Source organism: Salvelinus sp. IW2-2015, linkage group LG13 (genome assembly GCF_002910315.2).
Source record: "Salvelinus sp. IW2-2015 linkage group LG13, ASM291031v2, whole genome shotgun sequence".
NCBI lineage: Eukaryota > Metazoa > Chordata > Actinopteri > Salmoniformes > Salmonidae > Salvelinus > Salvelinus sp. IW2-2015.
In genome coordinates, this window is record NC_036853.1 from 14,209,063 (window position 1) to 14,221,674 (window position 12,612).

General features: G+C 42.7%; 1 non-coding gene across 1 annotated transcript; it reads left to right on the forward strand.

Moving 5' to 3' along the window:
- The first annotated feature begins 5,118 nt into the window (after positions 1-5,118).
- Positions 5,119-5,191, forward strand: trnav-aac (transfer RNA valine (anticodon AAC)). The gene has a single exon. It is a non-coding gene; the product is annotated as a tRNA-Val (tRNA).
- Positions 5,192-12,612: the final 7,421 nt, after the last annotated feature.

Sequence of the window (12,612 nt, forward strand, 5' to 3'; positions counted from 1 at the left end):
TCTTTGCTATGAGACTTAAAATTGAGTTCAGGTGCATCCTGTTTCCATTGATCATCCTTGAGATGTTTCTACAACTTGATTGGAGTCCACCTGTTGTAAATTCAATTGATTGGACAGGATTTGGAAAGGCAAACACCTGTCTATAGAAGGTCCCACAGTTGACAGTGCATGTCAGAGCAAAGACCAAGCCATGAGGTCGAAGGAATTGTCCGTAGAGCTCCGAGACAGGATTTTGTCGTGTCACAAATCTGGGGAAAGGTACCAAATAAATAATTTCTGCAGCATTGAAGGTCCCTAAGAACACAGTGGCCTCCATCATTATTAAATGGAAGAAGTTTGGAAACACCAAGACTCTTCCTACAGCTGGCCACCCGGCCAAACTGAGAAATCGAGGGAGAAGGGCCTTGGTAAGGGAGGTGACCAAGAACCCGATGGTCACTCTGACAGAGCTCTAGAGTTACTCTGTGGAAATGGGAGAACCTTTCATAAGGACAACCATCTCTGCAGCTCTCCACCAATCAGGCCTTGCTCTTTGTTCATGAACGCAAACGCTTGAAGAGATGTGTCATTCAGGTTGCAGAGGTCCAGATCTGCGTGCTCCGGCTGGAGCATCCTGTTCTGTGCTAGCATGAGCATTGAGAGAGGGTTCCCAATGCGGGCCGTTGTGTTGTAGGCCCGTGACAGTAGCTCATCTGTGGACCTGCACTGAGGTCTGGGGCAGCGGGCATCATCCTTCAGAGCTTCATCTGGGGAGAGCATCAGCTCTTCTATGTATTCATCCACCTTAGGCATATAGTCCAGCCCATGTTGTTTTGCATGGCAGATTGCGTCCTATCCTTGCTGGGGTGGGCGAGAGCCCACGGGTCAGACGGTGAAGGTGGCTCACTGAATGGTGTAGCTGCTGGGGCCTTCTTAAAGAACAGGTTAACTGCCGGGGCTGTGGCTTGAGGGTTGTCAAGCTCTAGCCTGGTCACTAAAGTCCTCTGTTGCGTCCCCCATGCTGGAGGCAGTGCTAGAAGGCCCCATACTCAGGGGGCTTGAAGGAACGCAAAAGCGTTTTTAGCTGCTTTATCTTAGAGGATAAAGAATCAACCTTCAACCTCGGTTTCATGGGCTTTCCCTCTTTTAGTGGCCAGGTCAATATCACTAAAAGTGTTATTTTATTGTCCTCAAGATAAATCATTCAAAATTGTATATAAAAAACATACACTGGATAAAATGTCAAAATGATCCTTGTGTATATGCCTTCATGATAATTGAAGCATAATGACATAGACTTCAATTTTAGACTATTTTATTTCAGTGGAAGAGGCCATTTTTCAATGTGCCAAGTGCTTCTCAATCAACTTCAACAAGAATAATTTGGAATAAAATTATACATTTTAAATTATTTTCTAATTTTCTTCATTAAATGTTATCTTATGTATAGTCTTTATGTTAAATGCTCAATAAATAAAAAAAGAATATTAACTATTTTCTGTACGTCCTCAGTCGTTGACCACCCTGTCACATTGTGGTTACTGGCACTTTAAGAAAATATATATTTTCTACAATGACATCACAAACAAGAAATTGTCACTTTCTTGGCGGGGAAAAAACTGTGGTGAATCTGGTAAGCATCTAGATTTCATACTATTACATTTGCATCATTATATGTTGATGATGTGATGTGGGAAAGCATAACATGTCCACCCTGTTAAGCAAAAATACACAAGACGTTAATCGAATTTCATACGAATTTCATAATTTCAAAATATATTTGTCAAACAATGCAAATTCCTTTTCAAGTGGCAGCCATTATTCTAGCTTCATCACGATCACTTGGAGCATAGTTGCTAATTTTAGCTCAGAATGTCCACCCTGTTATCCATGTACATGTAACTGGGTGGACATGCACTCAACAGAGTGGACAAATGGATATCTTGCAGTAATGTGTTGCAAAATGTGTTTTTGTTCATAACTTAAATTACATAATTACAGGTGTGTATGTATTATATAATACATACACATCTCATGTATAGTATTTTAGAATAAATATCAATTGAATCAGGTTTTTCTGAAGGAATGGCACCTCCTCTTAGTGCAGCTGAAAGACAGCGGCAATACAGAGAACGACATAATGCTGACCCAGAAAGGAGAGAGTATCTAGAGAGAGAGAGAGGGAGGAAAGAGACAGGGACGAAGAAGACAATAGCTGAACTCAGTGACAGAGTGCAGTGTGCAGAAAGGAAGAAATGGAGATATTTAAAAAGGATACTCAGGGCCAAGGCTAGTGTGTTGCTGCAGTCCCAAACACCCCCCTCAACTCCTGAAAAATCAGCCTGGGCCTTCAAGGTTAGAGTATGCTTAAGATAAGGCATTTAACATTATTAGTTGCTAAACTTTTTGGATGTAGAGGAACAAAACATTAAGGTGAAGTGCATGCACCGAAATGGCATCAACAAATTCTTCTGGCCAAGTCCAAAGGAAGATATTTGTTGGTACTCTGATGGACAGTGTCACGTTCCTGACCTGTTTTCCCTTGTTTTTGTATTTATTTAGTATGGTCAGGGCGTGAGTTGGGTGGGTTGTCGATGTGTGATTTGTATGTTGGGATTTTGTGTGTTCGGCCTGGTATGATTCTCAATCAGAGGCAGCTGTCAATCGTTGTCCCTGATTGAGAATCATACTTAGGCAGCCGGGGTTTCACGTGTGTTTTGTGGGTGTTTGTGTTCCTGTGTCAGTGTTTTTGCCACACGGGACTGTCACGGTAGTTATTTTGTATCGCATATTGTTTTGTTGTATATTAAATCACTATGGAAACTAACCACTCTGCGTATTGGTCCGATCCTTCTCGCCTCTCCTCGTCCGAGGAGGAGGAAGAAAATGACTATCGTTACAGACAGATTATTTGTCTGATGCGAGAGCCACATGCTGTTAATGAACACTCTGTGCAGATGGAAAAATCCACCTGTAAGTATGTGGAAGAGCATTTGGGGTGAAAGGGGGGAGAGATGGAAAGAGGGACAGCAATGTGTTTTAATGCTAATTCCAATGATTTTGTACTGGCAATATATTTTTGTATTTTTCACAGTGAAAATGTAACTAAATAGCAGTTCCAATGTTGTTACTACATGTATTACTATGTAGATGTCTATTCAGTGTTCAGGGTTTAATTTATCTTCTGTCCCGTTATACCTTGGTCCACCCTTTTATCTTGGCATCTGTAACGGGTGTCTAGATCTTCCTCCTCCTCGGACGAGGAGAGAAGGATCGGAGGACCAAAATGCAGCGGGTTGTGAATACATAATGATTTATTAAAGCAAACGACGAAACACGAAAACAAACACTTGGAAGGATTACAAAATAACAAAAACGAACGTAGACTGACCTAAACCATGAGAACTTACATATAACACGAAGAACGTAGGAACAGGTACAGACTATAACAAACGAAYGAACAAACGCTACAGTCCCGTGTGGTGCACAGACACGGAAGACAATCACCCACAAACAAACAGTGTGAACAGCCAACCTATATATGGTTCTCAATCAGAGGAAAACGTCAAACACCTGTCCCYGATTRAGAACCATATAAGGCTAATTACAAGTGACCTAAACATAGAAACACAAAACATAGAATGCCCACCCCAACTCACGCCCTGACCAACTAAACACATACAAAAATAACATAAAACAGGTCAGGAACGTGACAGCATCTTTTTCAAATGAATTCAATTACATTGTCAAATATCAAGAATTTCTGTAATGTATTTTAAAGAGTAAGACACGGCCACCACCACAAAATAATAAACTTGGATAAAATATCATTAATACCTGTCTCACTTTAGAAAGATAAGGTGCAAATTAGATGAAGTTCTGTATTAAACCACACATTGTATACAAAATCTGTTATTTCTTTATAATTTGACCAGAACAAATGGACAGGGTTGACAAGGGGACACAATAGCTTTATGAAAATGTAAATATAATTAAAATACTCTAATTAAAGACAGTTAAGTGCATGTCTGTAACAGGGTGAACATATCTTATGGCTGATTCACTGAAAATGTGTTTATAATTATCTAAATCTAAATCCTGGAGCTTGGCCAACATGTTTTTCTGCGAGTCTAATATTTCCTTTTTATAGTAAAACATAAACGGAATACAAATTCTGAAATAAAAATGTTGCATGGTCTAAATGGTACTGTTTTGTGATATTGACCCGGCCCTGTGTGTGTCCTGGCGACCAAAATTCGGACGCTGGTAAATTACCTGTGAAAATCAGGCCCTCAACTCTGGCTAGCCGCGCTTCCCTCACCCTCACAGGCAGGATAGCGCAGTTAATGCAGGCATCAGTAAGGGCCTCACGTAGGTGGCCAACGCCTAGGCAGGCTGGGCACAGCTCATGACAATCTTCTACCTGTAGTTCAGCTCCGCAAGAGGAGCAGCAATGCATGCCCAGCATCATGGTGATGTGGTGTTCTCTCAGCTCAGAATGTGAAGAAAAAATATATAAAATATAAATCTAAAATATCTTATGCAATATTGATTAAGTCAAATTAACTAATATAATAGTAACTGCCCAGCATCATGGTGATGTGGTGTTCTCTCAGCTCAGAATGTGAAGAAAAAATATATAAAATATAAATCTAAAATATCTTATGCAATATTGATTAAGTCAAATTAACTAATATAATAGTAACCGGAGACTGGTATTACAACAGCTACCACAATATACAGTAAAGGTAGAGAGTTACAATAATCTGGCGGGAGTTGTACAGCACCCGCCAAGTAAATGTTGTTTACCCTAACTGGACCTGGGAAGATGCGGAGCAGTCAATTTGCGCGATACGGCTAAACTAACTTTGTGAGTAGAAATAAGAGAGTGCGGTTTGACATACGGTTTTATATGAACCGTGGGGCAGGTCCTCCCACGCTGTCATGTCACCCATCGGCGTGACTTTGTTGTTATTAATACTCGAACTGCGCGAAGCTCAAGAGATATAATCCATACTTTCAACAGTACTGAAGGTCTAAAAGGTATGAAGTAAAACTTGATACACCAACTATTGTATGATACTGGTTAGGCTATTTGAGCAGTAGGGTTATTTAGAGTATTAATGCGTATTGACTTCAGTTTCCGTAGTGTAGTGGTTATCACGTTCGCCTAACACGCGAAAGGTCCCCGGTTCGAGACCGGGCGGAAACATTTTTTCAAAAAGTAAATGGTAACATAGGCTATGGCCAATGTCTGAAAATAAACAATTAAATACAGTATTCGTAGGTTGCACATTTTGTCACTATTGTTCTTTTGTATTGTCAATAATTGACAATTATTGGCGCTGACGAATTAAGATTTAAACAAAAGTGAGCGTTATAGAGGGGAACAGAAGCCGCAGCATGCATGTTCCGGAGAGTCTTAGCTTTGGGGAATGGGGTCATAATAGCTTATAGCCAAAACGGTTCCAAAAGTCCAAGAAAATAAAGTCAATAGGCCACATTGTCTATAGAAACCCCTATCTTGGTACCGCTTGTTTCTGTTTACCACAGCGAGCGTTTGGTACGTGTTCTCCTCTACCTTTTCTGGCTGGCAAAGAACCAGGACGTTGTCTTTGGTTTTGAATCTGAATTTACAGAACCGAATTTGAATGCATCTGATAAATTGAATATATGAAACTTTGGTCAACTTCAAATTATAGTTTGTAGATTTGATACACAAAATTAACGTAATATATACCATATTGAAACTGCATATATATATTTCCATTTAAATGACAATTTTTTAAATAATGCAATATTAATTCAATTCAGTTTGAAATCATGATATAAAAGTTGAATTTGTGAATTCAATGATTCAAATTAGGATTGTGCCGAGTACTTGGACATAAAGAGTATCGTAACGGATATGGGCGATTTTTCTGGATACGATTATTATCTGAGTGTTTTTGTAATTAACCGTGGTCAGAAAAAGAAAAAAAACTGCCTGCCAGCACCAGTGATGCCAATTTAGTAATTTTGTTGCTAGATTTAGCAACTTTTCAGACTACCCTGGCAACTTCTTTTTCAAGCAACAAATTTAGCTACTTTTTTAAATTTTATTTGGAACTTTTAGAAACTTTTGAAGTTACTCAAATGCTAAAATGCACGTATTTTCCCTCTAAATGACACCAAAACGATTTCCTCTGTCACACACTCAGTCACAACACACGTGCCTTGCTGCAAAAGTGCATTGAGTGACGTCACCAGCAGGCGCTCATTTATTCCAGCAAATTGCAAATCATTGTTGGCTGACTGCAGCAGTAGTAGTACGGGTTCGACGAGCCAAACCCAATGAAAATAGTTGGTCACGAATGTTTGATCTTGAACAGAACTTACAACATCAATCAACATGTCTCAATCAAAATTGTACAGAAAGAGTGGGAGTCTGTACCTGAACAAATGTCAAATCATATTTTTTGCCGAGATGGCCAGTCAATTTGAATAACGTTATTGTTTATTCTACGTAATGACGCAGTTTTACGTTATCACGCAATGACCTCACAACGTCATTTAGCAACTTTTAGCAACAAATCAACCTGCCTCTAGCAATTTCCCCTGAAAATTAGTTGGCAACACTGGCCAGCACTCATCTTTCTCATGTCAGTTAGTCATGTGTGAGGTTCTACATTGTCTACTCTAAATAACTCACCTGGCTGTCTGTAAATAGAAGGGCGGACTGACTGTTGATCCTGCTGCTATGATTGTTTAGAGTAAAGCTGTATTTCTCAATCCACTCACTTCATAATTTCACCTGATCAGTTTTCCTCACGTTTTTGGTCTGATCATTTAGATTGCTGCTGCCTGCTACTATGATAAATTACATGGCGAGGTCGTTTGCTATCAAGCTACTAATGTGCATGATATCTAACAAGCGTGGCAAGGTTAGGGAAAAAATATGAACCACTGATGCACATTCTGACTTAAAGCAAACTTGTCAGCCTGCTGTAAATTGAGGACAGACACATCCTCATCTGCAGCTTTTTTGCAATGAGAACGTGCAGGCAGGTATTTTGCCAACATTTATTTAGGCATGTTAAAACGCTAACGTTTTTTCCGATCACGAGTATCATCTGATCCGACTATCAACTGTCATTTACGAATACGAGTATGGCCATGTCGGCACACCTCTAATTCATGTTGTGCTTTACAAATTCAAATTAAATATATTATAATAGAAGTTAAAATTATGGAATTCAAATACAATTTGTTGGCACTGATATCACTCCATTAAACTACTACAATGGAGAAGAGAATTGTTTGACTTGTCAGTCATGTACATTTTACAAGAATCCCTAGTATACAGTGCATTCTGAAAGTATTCAGACCCCTTGACTTTTTCCTCATTTTGTTATGTTACAGGCTTATTCTAAAATTGATTAAATTATTCCCCCCCCTCATATTTAGAAGATTTATACAAATTTAAAAATACTGAAATATCACATACATAACTATTCAGACCTTTTACTGAGTACTTGAAGCACCTTAGGCAATGATTACAGCCTCGAGTGTTCTTGGGTGTGACGCTACAAGCTTGACATACCTGTAGTTGGCGAGTTTCTCCCATTCTTCTCTGCAGATCCTCTCAAGCGCTGTCAGGTTGAATGAGGAGCGTCGCTGCACAGCTATTTTCAGGTCTCTCCAGAGATGTTCAATTGGGTTCAAGTCCAGGCTCTGGCTGGGCCACTCAAGGATATTCAGAGACTTGTCCCGAAACCACTCCTGCGTTGTCTTGGCTGTGTGCTTAGGGTTGTTGCCCTGTTGGAAGGTGAACCTTCGCCCCAGTCTGAGGTCCTGAGCGCTCTGGAGCAGGTTTTCACCAAGGATCTCTCTGTACTTTGCTCCATTCATCTTTCCCTTGATCCTGATTAGTCTCCCAGTACCTGCAACTGAAAAATATCCCCACAGCATGATGCTACCACCACCATGCTTCACCGTAGGGATGGTGACAGGTTTCCTCCAGAAGTGATGCTTGGCATTCAGGCCAAAGAGTTCAACCTTGGTTTCATTAGACCAGAGAATCTTGTTTCTCATGGTCTGAGAGTCCTTTTGATTTTATAAAGCCCTTTTTACATCAGCCGATGTCACAAAGTGCTATACATAAACCCAGCCTAAAACCCCAAACGGCAAGCAATGCAGATGTAGAAGCATGTTGGCTAGGAAAATCTCCCTAGAAAGGCAGGAACCTAGGAAGAAACCAGGCTCTGAGGGGTGGCCAGTCCTCTTCTGGCTGTGCCGGGTGGAGATTATAACAGAACATGGCCAAGATGTTCATAGATGACCAGCAGGGTCAAATAATAATAATAATAATCAGAGGTTGTAGAAAATGCAACAGGTCAGCACATCAGGAGTAAATGTCAGTTCAAATCAAATGTATTTGTCACATACACATGGTTAGCAGATGTTAATGCGAGTGTAGCGAAATGCTTGTGCTTCTAGTTCCGACCATGCAGTAATATCTAACAAGTAATATAACCTAACAATTTCACAACAACTACCTTATACACACAAGTGTAAAGGAATGAATACAAATATGTACATAAAAATATATGAATGAGTGATGGCCGAACGGCATAGGCAAGATGCAGTAGAGTACAGTATATACATATGAGATGAGTAATGTAGGGTATGAAAACATTATATAAAGTGGCATTGTTTAAAGTGGCTAGTGATACATTACGTCAAGATGCCAAGATGCAGTAGATGGTATAGAGTACAGTATATACATATGAGATGAGTGATGTAGGGTATGAAAACATTATAGAGTGGCATTGTTTAAAGTGGCTAGTGATACATTTAATTACACCAAGATGGCAAGATGCAGTAGATGGTATAGCGTACAGTATATACATATGAGATGGGTAATGTAGGGTATGTAAGCATTATATAAAGTGGCTAGTGATAAATTGATTACATCAATATTTCCATTATTAAAGTGGCTAGAGCAGCAGCCACTCAATGTTAGTGATGGCTGTTTAACAGTCTGATGGCCTTGAGATAGTCTCTCGGTCCCCGCTTTGATGCACCTGTACTGACCTCGCCTTCTGGATGATAGCGGGGTGAACAGGCAGTGGCTCGGGTGTTGTCAAGTTGTCCTTGATGATCTTTTTGGCCTTCCTGTGACATCGGGTGGTGTAGGTGTCCTGGAGGGCAGGTAGTTTGCACCCGGTGATGCGTTGTGCAGACCTCACTACCCACTGGAGAGCCTTACGGTTATGGGCGGAGCATTTGTGGTACCAGGCGGTGATACAGCCCGACAGGATGCTCTCGATTGTGCATCTGTAAAAGTTTGTGTGTTTTTGGTGACAAGCCGAATTTCTTCAGCCTCCTGAGTTTGAAAAGGCGCTGCTTTGCCTTCTTCACCACACTGTCTGTGTGGGTGGACCATTTCAGTTTGTCCGTGATGTGTACGCCAAGGAACTTAACTTTCCACCCTCTCCACTACTGTCCCGTCAATGTAGATATGGGGTTGCTCCCTCTGCTGTTTCTTGAAGTCCACGATCATCTCCTTTGTTTTGTTGACATTGAGTGTGAGGTTATTTTCCTGACACCACACTCCGAGGGCCCTCACCTCCTCCCTGTAGGCTGTCTCGTCGTTGTTGGTAATCAAGCCTACCACTGTAGGGTCATCTGCAAACTTGATGATTGAGTTGGAGGCGTGCATGGACACGCAGTCGTGGGTGAACAGGGAGTACAGGAGAGGGCTGAGAACGCACCCTTGTGGGGACCCAGTGTTGAGGATCAGCGGGGTGGAGATGTTGTTACCTACCCTCACCACCTGGGGGCGGCCCGTCAGGAAGTCCAGGACCCAGTTGCACAGGGCGGGGTCGAGACCCAGGATCTCGAGCTTGATGACGAGTTTGGAGGGTACTATGGTGTTAAATGCGTGACTGTAATCGATGAACAGCATTCTTACATAGGTATTCCTCTTGTCCAATGGGTTAGGGCAGTGTGCAGTGTGATGGCGATTGCGTCGTCTGTGGACCTATTGGGGCGGTAAGCAAATTGGAGTGGGTCTAGGGTGTCAGGTAGGGTGGAGGTGATATGGTCCTTGACTAGTCTCTCAAAGCACTTCATGATGACGGAAGTGAGTGCTACAGGGCGGTAGTCATTTAGCTCAGTTACCTTAGCTTTCTTGGGAACAGGAACAATAGTGGCCCTCTTGAAGCATGTGGGAACAGCAGACTGGGATAAGGATTGATTGAATATGTCTCTAAACACATCAGCCAGCTGGTCTGCGCATGCTCTGAGGACGCGGCCGGGGATGCTGTCTGGGCCTGCAGCCCTGTGAGGGTTTTTTTTTTTTTTTTTTTTTTTTTTGTCCTCCATTATTACCAGGTAAGTTGACTGAGAACACGTTCTCATTTGCAGCAACGACCTGGGGAATAGTTACAGGGGAGAGGAGGGGGATGAATGAGCCAATTGTAAACTTAACACGTTTAAATGTTTTACTCACGTTGGCTACAGTGAAGGAGAGCCCGCAGGTTTTGGTAGCGGGCCGTGTCAGTGACACTGTATTGTCCTCAAAACGAGCAAAAAAGTTGTTTAGTCTGTCTGGGAGCAAGACATCGTGGTCTGCGACGGGGCTGGTTTTTCTTTTGTAGTCCGTGATTGACTGTAGACCCTGCCACATACCTCTCGTGTCTGAGCCGTTGAATTGCGACTCCACTTTGTCTCTATACTGACGCATAGCTTGTTTGATTGCTTTGCGGAGGGAATAGCTACACCGTTTGTATTCGGTCATGTTTCCGGTCACCTTGCCCTGATTAAAAGCAGTGGTTCGCGCTTTCAGTTTTGTGCGAATGCTGCCATCAATCCACGGTTTCTGGTTGGGGAATGTTTTAATAGACGCTGTGGGTACAACATCACCGATGCACTTGCTAATAAATTTGCTCACAGAATCAGCGTATTCGTCAATGTTGTTGTTCGCCGCAATGCAGAACATATCCCAGTCCACGTGATCGAAGCGTGGAATCCGATTGGTCGGACCAGCGTTGAACAGACCTGAGCACGGGTCCTTCCTGTTTAAGTTTCTGTCTATAGGTTGGGAGCAACAAAATGGAGTTGTGGTCAGCCTTTCCAAAGTGAGGGCGGGGAGGGCCTTACATGCGTCGCGGAAGTTAGAATAACAATGGTCTAGGGTTTCGCCAGCCCTGGTAGCACAATCGATATGCTGCTAAAATTTGGGGAGCCTTGTTTTCAGATTAGCCTTGTTAAAATCCCCAGCTACAATAAATGCAGCCTCAGGATATGTGGTTTCCAGTTTACATAGAGTCGAATGAAGTTATTTCAGGACCGTCGATGTGTCTGCTTGGGGCGGGGAATATACACGACTGTGATTATGATCGAAGAGAATTCTCTTGGTAGATAATGCGATCGGCATTTGATTGTGAGGAATTCTAAGTCAGGTGAACAAAAGGACTTGAGTTCCTGTATGTTGTTATGATCACACGACGTCTCGTTAATCATAATGCTTACACCCCAGCCCTTCTTCTTACCAGAGAGATGCTTGTTTCTGTCGGTGCGATGCGTGAAGAAACCAGGTGGCTGTACCGACTTAGCGTATCTCGAGTGAGCCATGTTTCCGTGAAACAAAAAACGTTACAGTCCCTGATGTCTCTCTGGAATGCTACCCTTGCTCGAATTTCTTCTACCTTGTTATCAAGAGACTGGACATTGGCGAGTAGTATACTTGGGAGCGGTGTGCGATGTGCCTGTCTACGGAGCCTGACCAGAAGACCGCTCCGTCTGCCCCTTCTACGGCGCCGTTGTTTTGGGTTGCCGGCTGGGATCCGATCCATTGTCCTGGGTGGCAGGCCAAACAGAGGATCCGCTTCGGGAAAGTCGTATTCCTGGTCGTAATGTTGATGAGTTGATGTTGCTCTTATATCCAATAGTTCCTCTCGACTGTATGTATTAAAACCTAAGATTTGGGGTAAAATTTGGATTTGGGGTAAAATAAGAAATAACACATAAAAAAACAAAATACTGCATAGTTTCCTAGGAACGCGAAGTGAGGCGGCCATCTCTGTCGGCACCGGAAGTACAAGTTGGCTTTTCATAGCCGATTATCTAGAGTTGGAGACAGCAGGTGCGGTAGAGAGAGTCGAAAACAGCAGATCCGGGACAAGGTAGCACGTCCGGTGAACGGTTCAGGGTTCCATAGCTGCAGGCAGAACAGTTGAAACTGGAGCAGCAGCACAACCAGGTGGACTGGGGACAGCAAGGAGTCATCAGGCCAGGGAGGGCTCAGGTCAGGTGAGGTCGAGAGAGATTAAATTCACACAGGACAAAACAGGAGAGATACTCCAGATATAACAGATTGGCCCTAGCCCCCCGACACAAACTATTGCAGCATAATTACTGGATGCTGAGACAGGAGTGGTCGGGAGACACTGTGGCCCGTCCGACTATACCCCCAGACAGGGCCAACCAGGCAGGATATAACCCCCACCCACTTTGCCAAAGCACAGCCCCCTCACCACTAGAGGGATATCTTCAACCACCAACTTACTACCCTGAGACAAGGCCGAGTATAGCCCATGAAGATCTCCCCCACAGCATGAACCCAGGGGGGGCGGGGCGCCAACCAGG